This window comes from Lissotriton helveticus, chromosome 5_1, assembly GCF_964261635.1.
Source record: "Lissotriton helveticus chromosome 5_1, aLisHel1.1, whole genome shotgun sequence".
In the NCBI taxonomy this organism is placed as follows: Eukaryota; Metazoa; Chordata; class Amphibia; order Caudata; family Salamandridae; genus Lissotriton; species Lissotriton helveticus.
Genome location: NC_136065.1, coordinates 967,216,071 through 967,236,825, shown reverse-complemented (window position 1 = coordinate 967,236,825; position 20,755 = coordinate 967,216,071).

Sequence of the window (20,755 nt, the reverse complement as noted above, 5' to 3'; positions counted from 1 at the left end):
CCAGAAACATGCTTCTTTTTAAAATTTCCGGTCCACTACCTCCTTAATTTAAAACAAAACCTTGTTTGAGTTTCCTTTTTTCCAACAGGCCAAACCAGAAGCATGCTTCTATTTAAATTTCAGGTTCACTGCCCCCTAAAGTAGAAAAAAAATGTGTTTGTGTCTCCCTTTTGCCAAAAGGTCAATCTAGGAACATGATTCTCTTTAAAACTGTAGGTTCACTCCCTCCTAAGGTGCTAAAATGACTGCAGTTGCTCAGCATTTCATCTGCTCCCTTTCTCCTTGCAGCTACTTCATGTGCGAAGGAACATTTTACTAAACCATGAAACCGACCACTGAACATGATACTCCTGTGACACTCGTTAACAGCTCTCCACTCAGAGCTGGCATCTCTCAGGGAAGCACTACATATCAGCACAGTGTTTGAGAATTAGTAAGTGACTGAATATTGAGTTAGAAATTCTAACGCGCTACAAAGTTTACATTTTAGTGCGAAGTGCAATCAAGCAAAGCATTAATCACAATTACAGTGCAAAACATTGAAGGGGAAGCCATTGGAAAAAAAGAGTGCAAGGAGTACTAGCTATTATATATTAGTAAAGCTTTCTCCTCGGTTGCTCGGCATGTTGTGTCCTCGACTACATAATTCACTTTACTGGCCGCATCACTCAGTCAGAATAAGATTGCCTCGGTTCTTGTTTTGTCACCTGCCTTAAATAGTACAACTGTAAGCTCGAATTTCATTTTTACGACCAAGACGGACACAATGAGACAAATTATCCTCTTCCTGCACTCATGAAAACAGGATGTCCCTCTTATGCTTTCTACACCTAAAATGTGTGCGGAGCGTCATCTCCCAGCACTCATAAGTAAGGTGTCCTCTTTCACGCAGGGTCTTAGCGCAAAACAATTAGGCCCTCCTGCATATGTCAAAAGGACCGCCCTGTATCCCATATCTCACAACTATACATTGGCCTTATGCGGACTAGGGTCCCTGTGAAGGTTTTGGGGGTCTGAAAGGGTTAGGCCACCACCCCACCAAGCGCCACAGGGGGCTGTGCTACAGGTAGATGGGTAATGGAGATGTAACACCTCCTATATAACCACTTTTCATTTTTAACCCTGTCAAGGGGGGCCAATAATAAATAAATATACACACACCCATTTAGACAGTCTTCTAAAAGATTCTTTCTGCAATAGGAATCCCTCATACCAATTTTTTTGTTTTTGCTTTCGTATTTAAAAAATAAGCGCTCCGCTCTGAGTGTTGGTCTTCACCAGGGTGTGTCAGCGGCCCTATGATGAAGCATGCCACTGCATAGTGGGTGATGGCGATCATAAAAACCTTTTGGATTTTCCAGTGGGTCTTCTCTTTCCTTTTCTTCCCTTTTTTAATCCCATCAAGCTATTTTTTATTACCATTTTTCCAGCTCCTTAATATAGGAGAATGGATTTGTCCTTCTCATGTGATGAGGCTTATAGTACGGTTGGGAGAGCGGGGGAGGGCTCATTCTCTAGCCCCTCCCTGTTTGTGTGTATATATAGGCTGAGTTACACCCCTGCTATTACACCCTGTTCTCAACAGCAAATGCGGGGCAGTGGATTTGGGCCACGAAGAGAACTGTTGCCTTGCCAATGGGGTGACCCCAAGAGTTCTGAAACACCTCCCTTGGCTAACTTGTTGGTGTCTAGTCTAGATACGTTGTTTGTTGGGGTGGCACGTGTTTAAAGCAAATATATAAACTACAGCAGCTAGGATGCACTGTTATCTCAGTGGCACAAAAACACCATATGCCCTCTGAAAAATATGACGAGGTTGTTCCCATGATTAAATAATCTCACATTCATACAAAGACATTAGGCTGTACAGGGGACCCCTAAAGGGTTTGGCTCCTGCTTTAAAGGGACTTCTGCTCTTGCCAGTAGATATCCAAAGGCTCTTTTTCGGATGCAGCATAAACAAATACCTCTGATTACTATGTCAATTACTATTCAGCTTCTTCCTGGAACTGTATGTTTTCTGCCTTCTGTTAGTGATCTTGGCTCTGAGGAAGGTAGGAATGCTTCATGTGGATTAAACTCAGCGACAATGCAAATTTTCCAGTGCCAGCTTCTTTCTTTCAAGAATTATTGAAGGAGTGATTTTTTTTTTTTTTTAGTTAGTTCAGATTTTTCATAGACAGACCGTTTTTTATGTTTTGCTAATTACTCTGGCGCTTTTTGACAAATCTTAACAAGACTTTCCAAGACAAAAGTTCATCCAGATCATCTCCTTCCTGGAAAGTTTTGAGATAATGTCAAGCTGGAGCCAAGAAAAAGGGGTCCCCAAAACACAATGTAGTTTCCAAAGGGACTTCTGCACAGCAATACAGAGAAAATGACTTAAGAGAATTACACTAAATTTGACAGAAGACACGATTTTTACCCTGAAAGTGTGTTTTCTGTGATTTGGTGTAAATCTGTTCAGCCATTTTGGATAAATTAGGGTTAAAAAATAGTTATATCCGGACAGTTGGTCCCATGGAACTGTCACAGGAGTGCAATTACAAAAATGCCGAATTTTGATTGGTTGTGATGGCTTTTTTTCCTGTTGACCTGCGTGACCAAGCAATCTCATTGGCTGGCCTCAACATGAAAGAAAATGTTGCTCCCACTATCCAGTACAAGGGGGCTTGTTCCTGGAGTCCTGAAACTAAAATAAACAAGCATTTACAATGCAATGGTTTCGCCTTTTGAAAAGTTTGAGCTATTGGCATTGTAAATGACAAAGTGTTTATTTATGTGTTGATCCGACTGTCTTAGGATGACCAAATTTACATACGAACTGACATCTCCCGAACCCGAGCTGCTATGCCAGGGGTGGAGAACAGTAGGCACAGGCTCCCAGTCCCTGTTGGAGAGCAAACTTAGCCTGCTAAGGCCAATCCGGGCACTGTTCTAACGCTGGGTAATAGTTTTTACAGCATGAGAGCAACATGTGGATTACCCCCCCCCCCCACTACCTCACCACTCTCACCTGATAGCAGCAGCTAATTGGGTGGTGTGTGGGTGGGGGGTTGTAAAACTAGTGAACATGATGGACAACAGCATCTGCCGGACACAAGACTGAACTTTCATTTCCTTCCACCTTAGAAGGTATTTTTATTGGGCCTCTGCAGTTCCCGCTCATTATGGATGTACCCGAGCCGCTTGCTCAGAGGTCAGTAAAAGCTGGACGCTCGTTTGTGAGGCCGCTCCCTCTGTAGCAGGGCATTACGGGAACCCAGGAGGTTTGCTTCCTGCCAGGAGAAGCAGCCCTCACAAAAAAGCAGAGTCCAGAGAGAGGAAGGCAAGACACACCAGCCTAGCACACACACTCACTTGTGCTTAGTTGTAGAGTCCGATCTGATTCCATCCTAGGAACACACAACATGTTACATAAATATCACATTAGATGGCAAGGCAAGATGGCCGCCATGCTGTGGTAGAGAGCAGTCGCATTAATTCCTTCTCCTTGTCCCAGGGATTAAATGGCTGGATATAGGAGCAAAATATGCTGATTTTTCAAGGCATACTGAGCGCCAAAGGAGTTACTAAAGGAACCACAGGTACAGGCACCAAAGCACTGCAAAGGGTGCTTACAACTCTGAGACTTTTCTACTGTGGACATTTCAAGGAAACGCTGGTCTATGGTATCACTGCAGCCTTGAGAATGGCACAGCGCACAGGCACGATACCAAAAACCACGCAGAGCAAACGTGCAACAACTACTGCATCAAGCGGCGCTATACTAAAGATGCAGTCCAAGAAAAGCGAGAAATCTACAAAGGACAAGGAAAAAGCCGAAAAAGCCGATCCTAAGGCAGCGGCTAAAGCAACTACTCAAGTAACAGCAACGGAGACTCCTGGAGGCAAAGGGCACGCACAACAGAGGCGCTCTCATTCGGAAAGCGGGGCAGTAAAACATACGATCACTCCGATCACTGCACCTACCTCAAGTAGAGACTTGCGGCAATCCACGGTCACTGAGGCATTTGCGGGCAAAAATCAACAAGCAAAAGCGGCCGCCGGAGGTGCTCCAGGTTCAATCTCAACACCGAATGCGGAAACCGTGCTCGCCGACCGCGAGGACGCAAGCACGGCGGCTGCTAGGCAACCAGGGCCTGAGACGCCTACGCTTCAAGCGGGAGCCGCGCAAGGAGCGGAGAAGACTGGCGAGAACGCCAGCAAATGCGAGAACGATAATGCAGGCAAAGAAGCTGGCAGAGAGACGGCGAACAACACCAGCGCCAGCACCTGTAAGCCTAGTAATGGACTACTAAAGGAGCTGACTGAAACGGTAAATTCTGATAACAATATCAATACTAATAATGCTCAAATGCTTGAGGCTCTGTTGGAAGTGAAACTAGCGCCAACACCGGTGGATAGGAGTGTAATGGCACAATCAAACTGGGGGAGTATGAAAAGCATTCAGAGTGATCAGAGCTACACAAAAGTGGCTAAAGGGAGGAGAGTACGCTCCCCAGAGGGGGAACAATTTTACTCAGTGACTGAGGGGTCAGATTCTTCATTGTTGGGGTCAGAGGAGGAAGCTTTGACCACAGATCTTTCATCAGGGTCAGAGTCAGAAAGATCTCTCTCTAGCGACCACAGAGATAAGGAAACACAAAAGAAAAGGAGAAGAACTATGATAAGGCGTGATAGAGAGATGGACAGAGCAGCGACAAGTACAAACCGGAAACTGCTATGGGATTATGGTAGTGCTTCCAAAATGTATCAGGAGCAAGATCTGGGTGTTGCACCTGAGAGTTACCCCTTAAATGACTTGAATGATGCCCCGCCCCAAGCAACTTTGGATGGTATGTTCTCTATGCTAAAGCAAATGCACCTAGAGGCTCGCTTAGAAAGCAGACGAGCAAGGCAGGACACCAAGAAAATACAAACAAGCATCAGGAGAATGAATAGAAAATATGTCGAAGTGGAAGGCAGAGTGGAACAAGTTGAAGAAAGAACTGGAAGGCTTGAGGACGAAGTCACGGATTGGCAGAATGCAAGAACTGAGCAAGGGAAGGTGATTGAGGACTTGCAGTGGAAACTGGAAGGGTTTGAGAATCGCCAAAGGCGGAATAATCTACGCTTTCTGGGCCTAGAGGAAGGACTTGAAGGGAAGGATCCGAGGGGGTTTATGATTAAACTACTAAAAGATGCATATCCGGAGGCACAGTGGCAGTGGGAACTGGAAGTGCAGAGAGCGCACAGATTCCCACTGACACAGAAGGGAGGAAGAGGCGGCAGTCAAAATGGTTTACCTAGGGCAATGCTTGTCTTTTTTGGGAATTTTTTGGCTAGGCAGGAAGTTATGGAGTCTGCGAGACCAGATAGGAAAAAGTCAGTAGAAGGGATTACATTTTTCACGAGACCGGATTTTTGTCACACGACTGTGGAAAGGAGGTGGAAACTTAGGCAGCTTATCACCCCTTTCCAACGCCAGGGCTCCGAAGCTTACCTGATGTACCCATCAAAGTTAAAAGTTGTTACAAAAGGGCGTATCAGAATGTTCTTCTCTGAAGTAAAGGCGGGCGAGTATCTTGCTGAAATTACAGAGTCTCAGAAAGACAGGAAGGGTAGGGAATCAGAACCAGCATAAGACGTATATGGGAAATTAATAGGTATATTGGATATTGAATATGGGTTACTAGGGCAGGGAGAAGGGAAGCGACACTACTGCAGCAAGCAGTCACACATAGGTCAGTATTGACCTATTTGCCTGTAACAGGGGGGGGGGTTAGCAAGGGGTGGGGGGACAGAGGGGGGGTGGGGGAGGGGAGGGGGCAGCACGGTGGTTGGAAAAAGGTATGGATATATCCAGCACAAAATAAGAAGCTATATAGACACGCAAAGGCGGCAGTAAAAAACCTAGAGGAATTAGTTTGTGGGCTCTTCTATAAGAACAGATGGCAATAAGAATTGCTACGATTAACATTTGCGGTTTGAATGATGGTGGGAAAAGGCAGAAAGTAGCGGCCATGTGCAGAGTATTAAAATTAGATCTTATATGTCTCCAGGAGACACATGTGAGAGGGAAGGATAGGTATCTTATAGATCAGTTAGGGTTCGAAGTTCTAGCACACACGCTGCAAGATGCTAAAACAAAAGGAGTGGCTATAGTGGCAAGAAAAGGACTAATGGTAGTAAAGAGAAAGAAGGAAGATGTTGGCGGCAGATGGGTAATGATAGAAGGAGAGATAGGTGGATGCTGTTACACAATTGTTTCGGTATATGGCTCTAATGAAGATGAACCTGATATATTCGAGTTCTTAGATACTGAATTGTCATTGTGGCCAGAACCAATAATTTTGTGTGGGGATTTCAATGTCAATGGGCTAACAGGATTGGGTATGATGGGAGGGGGGATGAAGGGAGATCGCAAGAAGAGAACAAGAAAGTCTATCGCCAACTTAATGAATAATAATGCATTAGTAGATGTATGGTTGGCATATAATTCTACGGGGACAGGTAGCACTTTCTATTCTGCCCCTCACAAAAGCATAGCCAGATTGGATTATTTTTTAGTCTCTAGCCCCCTAGTACTAGAAGTGAAGATAGAAATGATACCACGGGTTTCCTCAGATCATAATCCATTGGTGTTGACCATCTCCAAAAACCATAGTACTAGTCGCAAAGAATACAACTGGACATTCGAAAGGGGGCTGCTCAAGGAAGAGGACTATGTCAGTAGAATGAAGACATGGATTACACAGTTCTGGGAGGCAAACAGAGGCACGGCAGCTACAGGCATGGTTTGGGACGCATTCAAAGCAGGGGCAAGGGGGGAAACGCTGGCTTACACCTTACATAGAAGTAAAAAAGAGAAAATGGAGTTAGCTAGTAGGCTACAGGAGCTAAAGAATCTAGAACAAAAACTTATTCAGCTGGTCACGAATCAGGAACCTCTTGAGCAGATCCTATTAGAAATAGAATTGAAAAAGGCAGAGACTGGGGAGAGATTGGCTAATAAAGCAGCAGCCAATTACCTAGCAAAAAAGGAAAAGCTTTATGAATTCAATGAGAGGGTTGGGCATATGCTGGCAGTACGCACTAGACAAGATCTGGCAGCTGGGGAAATCAAAGAAATCAAAAATAAAAGGGGGAAGGTAGTAACCAAGGTGGAAGATGTGAGGGAGGTGTTTAGAGAATTTTATTCAGAACTCTATGACCAGGATGTGGAAAGTAAGGAAGAGGAAATAGAGGAGTACTTGGCTGGAATCCCTCACAAGGAATTGACTCTGGAGGATAAAGAGGCTATGGAATTGCCATTAACATTGGGAGAAATATATGATGCAGTATCGAAACTTCCCCCGGGTAAGGCCGCGGGGCCTGATCAGATACCAGCAGAATTTTATAAAACATTCTGGGACACATTAGGGATAGATATGCTAGAAACTTTAAGGCATGCACAGATAGGGGGAAATACACCACAATCATGGGCCGGTGCAAGTATCGTAGTTATTTTGAAAAAGAATAAATCGCATTTGGATCCTGGCTCTTATAGACCAATTACCCTCATGAATTCGGACGCAAAAATATACTCTAAGGCACTCTCACAAAGGCTTAGCAGGGTAATTGAGGGGTTGGTATATACAACACAACACGGCTTCATACCGGGTAAAGGGACTACAGAACACACAAGGAGGATGATTACCATTTTGGATGTTACGGGAGCCGCAGGGGATCCTGCCTCAGCCATCTTCTTGGATGCGGAGAAGGCTTTTGACAGGGTCTCCTGGGGCTACCTGTGGAAAGCCTTGGAGTGGTTTGGGATAGGGACAGGCTATATAGGAGCCATAAAAGCGCTCTAGATAGCTCCAACAGCTAGGGTGAGGATTAATAGAGGGTATACAGAGGACATACGTATAAAGCGCGGCACAAGACAGGGTTGCCCGGCTTCACCATTGCTATTCGCCCTATATTTAGATTCTTTTCTGCGAAGACTAGAAGGAAACCCTAAAATTCTCCCGATTGGAGTACATGGTCAGGCATATAAGACACTTGCATACGCAGACGACGTGGCAGTGGTTACACCAGACCCAGGGTCAGCTATAATAGAAATCGAACAGGAGGCTGTATTGTTTGGCACATTTTCAGGTTATTCTTTAAATAAAGGAAAAACACAAATAATACAAAACAAACGGGTAAACTATCAAGATATAAGAATAACACCTGAAGTTACATATTTAGGGGTGAAGATCACAACGGAATTAGATAGATTAGTAGAAATCAATATGAGCCCGCTGTTGGGAAAAATTAAAATAAACACAGAAAGAATGAATAACTTACATCTGACCTTAATGGGTCGAATTAATGTCATCAAAATGATAACATTTCCCAAAGTTTTGTATTTATTTAGATCCATTCCCTTATTTTTTGAAAATGTTTGGTTCAGTAAGTTAGAATCAATTTTGAATAAATTCATTTGGGTTAAAGGAAAAACAAGAAGAGCCTATAGACACTTAACAATGGATAGAGAGAAAGGGGGTTGGGGTGCACCGGACTTTAGGCTCTACTATTGGGCTGCAGTGCTACAGTATAGTAGGGTGTTAATAGGCGGGGGAGGTTCGGAACATATATCAGGCACTTATCCAGGATTACATAATGTCTATGCCCTATTATTAGGGGAAGAAGCAGAGAATGGATTTCTAAATACAACTGAATTCACGTATTTTAAGCACACAAGATTTAAGACTCTGAAAGCAGTATATAGGGTGTGGAAAGGGGTGGCTAAGAAATTTGGGCTAGGTAGATTTAACCACTATACAAGATTATACACAAATAGCTCACTGCCAAGGGAGATTTTTAAAGATGCCATTATGCATGACTGGGATAATAAAGGCATAGTACAAATAGGGAACCTACTGGATAGACAGGGTAATATTGAGCAGTTTGGGGCACTCAAAGCAAAATTTGGATTAGAACAAAACAGTTTCTATAAATATCTCCAAGTGAGGAGCTTTCTAGTACAAAAACAAGGCGGCCCGGTAGGGATGGGACAATGCAAAATTATGGATTATATAGTAACAACTATCAAATGTACGATAAGACACCTGTACACAGAATTGAAAGAAAACAAAACAGATGATAGGGCAAAATGCTCGCAAAAATGGATGGAAAAGTTGGGGTCAGGCTCAGAAACTTTCCAGGAGTCATTGGATTTGGGTAGAACAGTGCTATGCTCGGCAACTCTCCAATCTCAGCATTTCAAAACAGTGTTCTCACTCTATCATACACCGGATAGAATTGCCCAGTGGGGAGGGACAACAGGAATAACATGCCCGCGATGCAATGCGAGTGGTGCAGATATTGTACACATGTTCTCACAGTGCCCACAACTGTTTACCTTGAAGATAGCTATAGAAGAGTTTCTTGATAAAACACTCAATATTAAGATTAAGCTTGTAGATGAATTAATTATTTTGGGGGTAGCAAGTACGGAAGGAGCAATTCCAGTTGAGTTTATTTTTGTTACAACCGCAGTGCTCCGTATCTGTATTGCAAGGAATTGGCTGAGTAAGGCTCCCCCACTATTCTCAGAGTGGATGGCCAGCCTTCTCAACATCTATAATCTAGAAAAGGCAATATACGATAGGAAAGGCAGAAGGGCCAAGGCATTAGGTAAAATAATATGGCAACCCATCACGATGTGGAAATCCAGTAGGATAAACCTAGAATAGTATAAGAAATTAGGATTTTTCCGAGGGCGGGTTTTCTTTTTCTTTTTTGTTTTTAGGCTAGGGGATAGGTTTTGTCTTATCTTATTACATCTGCTTGTGATATAAAAATTGTATAAACAATGAATTGTATATATAACCACCTGAGAAATTGGAATGTGCTGTAAACATACGAAATTGGAAGGTGCTGTAAACATACGTTGGAATGTATGGAAAAATTTTATGAAAAATTTAATAAATATTTAAAAAAAAAAAAGAGAGAATTACACTAAATTTGACAGAAGACACGATTTTTACCCTGAAAGTGTGTTTTCTGTGATTTGGTGTAAATCTGTTCAGCCATTTTGGATAAATTAGGGTTAAAAAATAGTTATATCCGGACAGTTGGTCCCATGGAACTGTCACAGGAGTGCAATTACAAAAATGCCGAATTTTGATTGGTTGTGATGGCTTTTTTTCCTGTTGACCTGCGTGACCAAGCAATCTCATTGGCTGGCCTCAACATGAAAGAAAATGTTGCTCCCAACTATCCAGTACAAGGGGGCTTGTTCCTGGAGTCATGAAACTAAAATAAACAAGCATTTACAATGCAATGGTTTCGCCTTTTGAAAAGTTTGAGCTATTGGCATTGTAAATGACAAAGTGTTTATTTATGTGTTGATCCGACTGTCTTAGGATGAACAAATTTACATACGCACTGACATCTCCCGAACCCGAGCTGCTATGCCAGGGGTGGAGAACAGTAGGCACAGGCTCCCAGTCCCTGTTGGAGAGCAAACTTAGCCTGCTAAGGCCAATCCGGGCACTGTTCTAACGCTGGGTAATAGTTTTTACAGCATGAGAGCAACATGTGGATTACCCCCCCCCACTACCTCACCACTCTCACCTGATAGCAGCAGCTAATTGGGTGGTGTGTGGGTGGGGGGTTGTAAAACTAGTGAACATGATGGACAACAGCATCTGCCGGACACAAGACTGAACTTTCATTTCCTTCCACCTTAGAAGGTATTTTTATTGGGCCTCTGCAGTTCCCGCTCATTATGGATGTACCCGAGCCGCTTGCTCAGAGGTCAGTAAAAGCTGGACGCTCGTTTGTGAGGCCGCTCCCTCTGTAGCAGGGCATTACGGGAACCCAGGAGGTTTGCTTCCTGCCAGGAGAAGCAGCCCTCACAAAAAAGCAGAGTCCAGAGAGAGGAAGGCAAGACACACCAGCCTAGCACACACACTCACTTGTGCTTAGTTGTAGAGTCCGATCTGATTCCATCCTAGGAACACACAACATGTTACATAAATATCACATTAAATGAACATGTGAATACTGATATGCATGTAAAAACACAGAGACATATACAAGCATTTTCAATGCAATAGGTCTCGCATTTGTTAAAGTTAGAGCTGTTGGTGTTGAAAATAATATGTTTTTTACTTTTGTTTTTTAAATTTGCAGTGGAGTTATTATATTTGCATAGCGCAATTGCCGATGGTATAAAAAAGCAAAAGTTAAAATCATTGTCATTTTCAACGCCAACAGATCTAACTTTAACAAATGCGAGACCTATTGTATTGGAAATGCAATCAGTCTTGCATTTGTTGGATTATTGGCATTATAAATGCAAATGTATTTTACCTAGCCATGTTCCAGGGTGTAGTACCATATGTGGCCAAAAGAGGTCCCATGGGACCTCTTTTGGCCACATATAGTACTATACCCTGCAGAAGTTATGGTAAATCCACCCTACCCATAATGCATTGCACGCAAACAGTACCACAAGTATATTCAAATAGATATGTCCATATATACATATAGTAGCTTTGAAATGTGACAAAACAATTATTCTGAGGGAGTCCTCATGGGAAGTTACAAGAAGAGACAAGGCAGTACCAAGGAGGGACAACTAAGCCTATTGACCAAAAAAGCCACCCTTTACAAAGGACAGACACAGGAGCCAATTGAAAAAAGGTGGGCGGAAAGTGGCCAGAGGTTTATGCCCACATCCTGAGTACAAAACACACAAGATGATGGACGGAATGTTGCACATGTGGCAAAACATTCACCCCCAGTCACAGATCTGGGTTTAATCCATCATCATTCTTTAGCTCACTCCACCACCCCAGTTCAGACATGGCCATATGCAAATCAGTCTTAACCCTGTGCCTCATGGAACAGTCCAGCCCGAACTGCCAAGACATGTCTTCCCTGGACCGGAATCAAGCATCCTAGGACCGGTTTCTGGCAATCAGCCGTCATCAGCCAGGATAGCTTGACTCCAGTGGCGTAGTGAGCACGGGACCCACGTCTGGACATACCCTGCCCTAAGTTGGCAGGGTATGCCCAGACGTGGGTCCCTTGCTCACTTTGCCACTGGATTCAAGCTAGCCTGGCTGATGACAGCTGAATAGCCAGAAACCGATCCCAGGATGCTTGTTTCCGGTCCAGGGAAGACATGGCTTGGCAGTTCGGGCTGGACTGTTCCCATAAGGCACAGGATCAGACTGATTTGCATATCGCCATGTCTGAACTGGGGTGGTGGAGTGAGCTAAAGAATGATGATGGATTAAACCCAGATCAGTTGACTGGGGGTGAGTGTTTGATTTGCTCAAGCGCTCCGTCCATCAACCCCTTTGGTACAACATCCTGAATACAGCATGTCTGGAAGAGACAGCGGAAGAACTGCCTAGGCAAGACCTAGAAAGGAAGTTCAGTCATACAGAATGAAGCAAACATATATAACATAATATTGTCTCTGTCTCTAATCAAGTGGACATGAGTTCTTATGGAGAGCTTGAACACAAGCTTTAAGCACTTTTCTTCTCGGACAGCAAAGTGAGAGTTGATTAATAGGGCCCAAGGGTTACCATATCAATGACATCCAAAAACTGATATAGCAGGTTTTACAGTATGCATCATTTTACACTGATATCAATCTAGAACAGGATTCTCCAACGAGTAACTCATGAGCTACTGGTAGCTCTCTGTCTACCTGAAATTAGCTCTCCTGTGTGCAGTCCAGTCTATTAAATGAGACGTTTTTTCTCAGCTGAATTAATAGATGCAAACCAAAATAGAAAAGTGTTTATTTGAGATGAATATTGGGGGTATTTTCAAAACTCATACACTGATGCTTGTGGAAAACTGTTCTATTGCCAAAATATATTTAAAGCGGATATTTCAGTGATTAGTCGTGGCACTAACGAAACGTAACACGGACATTATTATCTTGGTGCCAGGAACATTGCATCAACGCTGTTATGTATTACCCACATAAAGGTATTCCAAATTGGCAAAGTCTTTTTACATTACAACTGGCAACTCTGCCTCATGCACTGACGTGATTACTGCTGTCTGTGGTAAATAAATAAATAATACCCTATTTTTGAATACATAAATGAATAACAGATAGCTCAATAAAATAAGAGTCAAGATTCGAGGTAGTAGGAGTTATGCAGGTTTAATACAGCATAAGGACAGGAACAGGACAACCTGCACAGGAATAGGATGGCAAGCGCTTGCCTGGGGCAGAATCAGGATCGGCGGAAGGATAACTTTTAATAACAGTACATGAGCATATATACATAACGCAAACACATAGCATTACATTGCAGTAGGCGTAGCAGTGGGTGGAGCAATAGGCGTGACGCGTAGCAGTCGCGAAAGATAAGGGTAAAAGTGGGTGTAACAGGGCGTATACATAGACATGTGATGCAAACGTAACAGAATATGTCATGAATAGGGCGGAAACATTGGAGGGGGCTACCTAAGGAGCCGGGACCTCTAACCTGGTGGTGCGCGCAAACTGGCAATGACGTATCACTAGGAGAAGCTGGGGGCTATGAACTCTGTGCTAGGAGCAGAGACTGAAGTCTGGAGAGTCAGGGCGACATGTACCTAAACAGTATCTAGTATCTGATGTTTAGAGAACATGTTGATATAAACTAGAAGTCAGGAGGGGAAAAGGCTAACAGACACTAAGACTGGACCATGCATTATTCTACATGTAGTGCGTGATGAAGAATATGGAATGACCATTAAATACAGTATTTCTCTAACGTGGAGACGGAAAGGCTAGACAATGACGGAAACTATTGATGCAGTTCAGTAGCTTAGGAATGCAGAGAAGGAGGACTGAACTGATAACTGGAATCATAACATACTTTTGGCAGACTCAGAGGCAGAGCCAGCTGAACCGGGCACTGCAAGGCAGGATGTAAGTGAAGGGTCGAGGATACAGGTGGGGGCTGTATCGCTCCTCAGCGAGGCTGCAGGAGACAGGAGCTGAATCTGGTGTCCAGGCCCTTTTGAGGCCTAGAAACGGGGACTTTATAATGGAATAACGTGCACACTGAGAAACGTGGCAACGTAGCTTTACATAGGCCTGATATTCGTAGTATTCACGAGAACTGGAAACTGGCATACTAGAGGTGGACACAACTATAATTGCGTCTTGAATCGAACATGGGGAATGCATATGCATATTTAATCATGCACACATAACATATGATGGATGACACGTAGGGACACAGAACATGGCAAAATTTACTTTTCCACATTCCCTCCTTGTCACTACGTTTCCATCAGGAAACATCAATTTTCATGATACCATCTATCATTTCATACAGTATCATTTGCTCGTCTCGAATTATCCTGGAACGGGATTTAGAACGGGGCTTGGGACTAGGAATACAAGAGGTAGCACAAATGCCGCAAATCGCAGGGCCACATTGTATACAGAGGCAGCAGCTAAATATGATCGCTACTGCAATACCTAGAAAGGACAAGACTTTCCATCCCCATGCGGAAATTATATTCCAGAACCAACCGGACCATGTCCAGGTGCCTGGGTCTTGGTGTATCAGATGGGCAATCTTATGGAGTCTGGTTATAGCTGAATAAACAGACGGCGCGTTATTTGGAATGAAAATGCAGCAACTGGATCCGATGACTCTACAGGCCCCGCCTCTATCGGCCAGTATGACGTCAAGGACGAGACGATTCTGTAAAACGACAAATCTCATAGCAGATTGCTCTTCAGTTAAATTACCTAGAGCAGAGGCAGTCTCATTTACTACAGCTTCGAGGGTTCTGGTTAACCTACGGATCAGTTTACTATTCTGGATAGGTCCTATAAAGAAGAAGAAACCTCTATTGAAATCTGTATACTGTTCTAGAGCAGTTTCAGTATAATCGACAATTGGGGACTCCCTTCTATGTCTAATGTGTACTAGACGTGTGTTTCTGTGATAATCAGATGGGGCTAGAAAAACAGGTGGCAGTAGGAAGGCAATGTAACAGGTTCCCTCCCAATCGAGGGGCAGACGAACATATGCGGTTTGACCACAAATAAAATAAGAATGACGTGAAGCTTTGAAAACAGATTTCCCACTATCACTATATTTGACAATAGTAGTACATTCACTATGTCCTACATGTACGGAACCCTTATTTCGGACACATAATTCGCCTCTGACTGGCAGTACTGAAATAGCAGGTAAGTCTGGAGTGGAATCAGACTGGACATTCAGGACCATGAAATTCGAAGAATAATTACCTAAATTATACACTTCATTTTCTAGATCTAACCCGGTTCTGTGGGGAAGACCTTGCTTGTCTGGGAAACATGTACTGTTAAGAAAAGACATATCTGTTGAGGATGACGTTAACGTGGACCATGCTCCACACGAACCATTATGTGAAAAAGGATAAGGAAAGAGTGGCAGAACTCCCTTCGGCATCTGGAAAGGGGGAAGTCGACCACACACCCAACAATTAGTGGCATTGCTGGTCTGGTGTGAATAATGTAACATGCGGATAAAGGAATTATTTTGCATAGCGAGGCGGTAAGAGAGTTCATGAGGAGGTAGGTCACTAAACGTGTGCTCTACAGTAGTATTAGAAGACCTGTTTACATGAGGAACTGGAAGATACAAGTAAAATGCATAACTCGTGCAGGAAATCATAATGCTGAGAAATAATATGAAACTCAGAAAAACGATACATCGGATTGAGTTTTGACTAAACCTCTCACTATGGGGGTCTATTTTATACATGTCAGAAACAGTCTAACCGTTTCACCTAGGGGAGGACTTAGACAATCAAACTGACTGACTTATTTTACTAGACCGGAGTTTTAGCTTGTACTCCTGTTGCGGAGTTTTCTCTAACAGGGGAGGGGTTGTAGCAATGTCTTTTGCGGGACAGTCCTTGAGAACAATATTTTGGCAATCCTTCAAATCCTGGGAAATGTTCTTTAAGACGGGTTTCAGTCCATTAAATTGTTTGACATGAGAAAGGTGCACCCAGCCTTTGCGACCTTCCAACTTCACGGCTGTACGGGTGGTGAGGAGGACCTGTCGGGGCTCTTTCCAGCGAGGCTCCAGCGGACTCGATCTGTCAAAATTCCTGACCATCACCATGGATCCTGGAACGATTTCGTGCGGTGCCACCTCGGTATTGTCTGGAAATGCGGCGGCAACCTGTGAACGACATGAGTTGAGGGCAGACATCAAGGAAGCTAGGTAATCTGTCAGCATATTACTTGAAACATCGGTAATACTTCGGGGTCTAGGAGTACCCCACATATTTGGGGGGCGGCCGAAAACGACCTCATACGGGGACAGACCTGATCTGGAATGTGCGACCATGCGCATATAAAACAAAGCAACTGGCAGAGCTACCAGCCAGTCCACACCTTTCTCTTTGCATACCTTTGCGATACGAATTTTTAGAGTCTGATTATGTCTCTCTACGAGACCGGCTGCTTCAGGATGGCGTACACAATGAAACTTCCACTGGTACCCTAACAACAGGGAAACATGCTTCATGAGTTCAGATGAGAATGGCTGGCCGTTGTCAGAATATACGACTCTAGGGAGTCCATAACGGGGGAAGAACTCACGAACCAACTGCTTGGCAGTGGTCGCGGCTGTGTAATCTGGGACTGGATATGCTTCTGTCCACCTGGACAAAGCGCATACAACTACAAGGACATACTTGAAACCTCGACATCGCTCCATCTGAATATAATCCATCTGGAGGACTTCAAAAGGGTGGTCAGGGGGCTGGAATCCACCTTGTTCCACCGGGACACTTTTACCTGGATTAAACTGGCAACATATCATACAGGTACGGACTTTCTGCTTGGCTGCAGCTCGTAAATGCTTGTTAAACCAAATGTTCTGGATACTATCTAACATAGCTTTTTCCCCTAGATGTGCTGGACTATGTGCGGTATTAATAATGACTTGAACCATAGAGTCGGGGAGAAACCATGTGGCTCTACCCTTCGTTAACCATCCTTGATCTGTCTGGACCCCTCCTTGTTCGGACCATTTCTTGATTTCTTCAGGAGTAGCATGTAACTGTATGTCTATGACATCTTGTGTAGGGTCCTTAACTGTCATACATGTAGTCGGATCTGGAGTATGTGTCTGATTAACTGGAATGTCTGGAGTCTGTGCTGTAAGCTTGGCTGTGCGATCTGCTAGATCGTTACCTTGGGAAATAATGTCAGTAACTTTCGTATGTGCTTTGCACTTCATGATAGCGATAGATGTCGGTAAATGTATGGCATCTAACAGAGCTTGAATAAGGAGACCATGCTGAATCTTGGTTCCATGAGAAGTCATGAAACCTCTCTCCTGCCAGAGCACTCCGAAGTCGTGTACGACTCCGAATGCGTAGCGTGAATCTGTGTAAACATTAACTTTCTGGTTCTTGGCATGTATACAGGCTTGTGTCAGAGCAACTAGCTCTGCTGCTTGAGCGGACAGAGTGTCGATGCGGTGTGTCTCTATTACTTCAGTGTCAGTAGTCACTGCATACGCGGCGACTAGTTCTCATACATGAACCATCCACATAAAGTGTCAGGTCGGGATCTAATAACGGAATATCTGTCAGATCTTGTCTTGGCTTAGTCGTAATGTTAACTATTTCCACGCAATCATGCGTGGCAGAATTCGAATTAACTGATGGTAACAGTGTAGCAGGATTCAGGATGTTGCAGCGTCTGATTTCTATGTGTGGCTGAAACAGTGTCAATTCATAACCTGTTAAACGTGCAATTGTCAAGTGCTGAGTTTGTGTTCGGTTTAAAAGAACTTCCACGGAGTGTGGAACTTGTACTGTCAAGGTATGTCCTAAGACTATGGAATCACTTTGTCTGATAGCTAGTGCTGTGGCTGCAACTGACTTGAGGCACGCAGGCAGAGCCTGGGCTACAGGATCTAATGTGCTCGAAAAATAAGCACATGGCTTGTATTGTCCTGCTTGATCTTGTGTGAGAACAGATAATGCTGTACCTTCGCGTTCAGTAACGAAAAGTGTAAAAGGCTTACTGTAGTTCGGTGTAGCTAGAACTGGAGCTTGGCATAGGGCTTTCTTTAACTCATTGAAACTAAATGTATGTTCAGATGTCCAAGGGAGGACAGTCGATACGGCTGCCTCCTGTGTCGTTAACTGTATCAGTGGTTTGGCTAGAAATGCATACTGAGGAATCCATTGTCTGCAATAAGAAGTAAGGCCAATAAAAGCACGTACCTCCTTCTGGGTCTTGGGCTGAGGAAGACTCGCTATTAACTGGATACGGTCTGGTGTCAACTGCCTACCCCTCTTGGACAGTAAGTGTCCTAAGTAGACCACTTGCTGGACACAGAATTGAAGCTTAGAAGGGGACACCTTGTGCCCCATCTCGGCCAGAAAATACAAAACTGTAAGGGATGCTCGCTCGCAAGCACGTTCAGAACGGGCTGTGATCAGGAGATCATCGACATACTGGAGCAGGGCAGTGTCAGTTGGCATGTGAATGTTGTCTAGTTGTCTCTTAAGTGCCTGACTGTAAATGCTAGGACTCTCTGTAAAACCTTGAGGAGCTCGTGTGAACATATAGCTCCTTCCAATTAAACAAAATCCGAAAAGAAACTGGCTGTCTGGATGAATGGGAACACTGAAAAATGCATTCTTAAGGTCGATCACAGTAAAGAATGTAGCTTCGGAATCAATGGCTGTTAATAGGGAAGAGATATCTGGGACAACTGGGTACTGAGGAATAATACATTTATTAAGTTCTCGTAGGTCAATCACTAATCGATATACTGGGGGTGCATTTGGATCAGTACGTTTCATGACTGGAATGATCGGAGAATTACATACATTTGAGTCAGTTTCTACAACTACTCCTTGAACCATGAGCTCGTCAATAATTTTGGATAAGGCTGCTACAGCCTCTGGTGGCAATCTGTACTGTCTGATTCGTGGTAACACTACACCTGGCTTGAGAGTCACACGATAGGGTGTGATTTGCATGTAACCTACATCAGTTGGACCTTGCGCCCATAAGTGCTGTGGAACATTAGACAGTCTTGAATCAAAATCTCGTAATACATAGTGACCCTTAAAGTCACGTAGGAACAATCGTATTCCCTCTGGGGAACAGCATATAACTGCACCTAACTCTTTCAGTGTTTTAATGCCTAATAGATTTTCTGGACATGACTTAGTAAGTAACAGATCAGTAGTTCGGGACAATGGACCTACTTCTAGAGAAACTGGCTTTGAGATCTCATTTACGATAGGCTTTCCTGAAAATCCAAGGGAAACATTTCTTGAGCCTGAGAGCGGAGCCCCTGGAACTTCGGCGTGACTAATTGTGGTCCTACTTGCCCCTGTATCAATCAAAAACTTTCTGTCTTTCCCTAATACTTGACTGTGAACATAGGGACCTTCTTGATCTACAGGTATCTCGATGAGAGGCAAGCCTACCTCCCTCTCTAGGCTGTTTCATGAATACTGTTGGTACTCTGGATACTCAGACTGTGCATACTGGTACATCTGCGATGTAACATGCTGTGTTGCAGCAATAGGCTGCGGTGCTGGAACTGTCTGTTATGCATTCTGTGACTGAGGAGTCTGTGAAACTTGTTCTTGTCTAGGCGGACGTGGTCTTTCTTTAGTTTTACCGGTAGCTATGTTGTGTTTCAGAACTGCACACTCGTTTATAAAATGGCCTGGCTGTTTACAATAATTGCAATTCCCTTTAACAGGAGCTGCTGGATGACTGGCTTGATTCGGACCCCTCTTCTGACTGTCTTGAGGAACAGATTGTGCAACTAGTACTTTCATTTTCGTGTCTTTCATACGCTTTCTCTCGTGTTCTTGTTCTTCTCTGATTCTATTCTGGTGGTATTGGAGCATTTGCAACATCTGGGACGGGGTATTAGCTTGCCAGGTACTTTCGACTTTCAGAACTCGGTTTTTAATCGGTGGACTTGAATTCTCGACTAATTTAGTAACAAAAAGGTGAGGATATGACTCACTACTTGTCTTGAGGCCACTGTTGATACTAAAACACTTCTCAAATCTAGAATAAAAATCACTAATATCTTCGTCTTGTTTCTGTTTACAGGCTGAGATTGCATCCCAGTCCTCTTTTCTAGTTGTCAATAATCTGGGTAAAACTTGAATCAATAATTCTGGTAATTCTTTACATTTATCTCCAAGACCGGTACCTGGTACTCGTATCTTGTCTTCAGCTTCTAGAACTGCCCAATCGATCTTTTTCTCTCCCACCTCCCAATCTTTTTCCTTGAGCTTCTCATACACCCCTGCGGGCAACAGAACCTTTAACATTTTAATTATATCTGGATACGTGTATTCTCCCATACGGAGCATGTCTTTTAGTTCTCTATGGAACCCTGCTGGATCTTTATCATGACAGGGAATTAATTTCTTCATTTCAAGAAGTTCCATCTTTGTGATTGGAGTGTATACAAACACTCGTTGCATTTCGCCACCCGTTCCTCTAACTGGGTGGACTTCTCGTAACGGATTCTGTCTGTCTATGTAAAATGGTTTACTTTCTGGGGGTGAGACATGAACAAAATGCCGGTTCAGAAACGTTCCATATTTGTGGCGCTGTTCTAGAATGACACTGATTAAATCGGTACCTAGACCTCTCCATCTATACTGGAGTAACTCGTTCAGGATATCATGTAACGGACCTGGATCAGAATGTTGACCCTCATACAGAGTAATGAGGTGCTGGATCATATACATACCC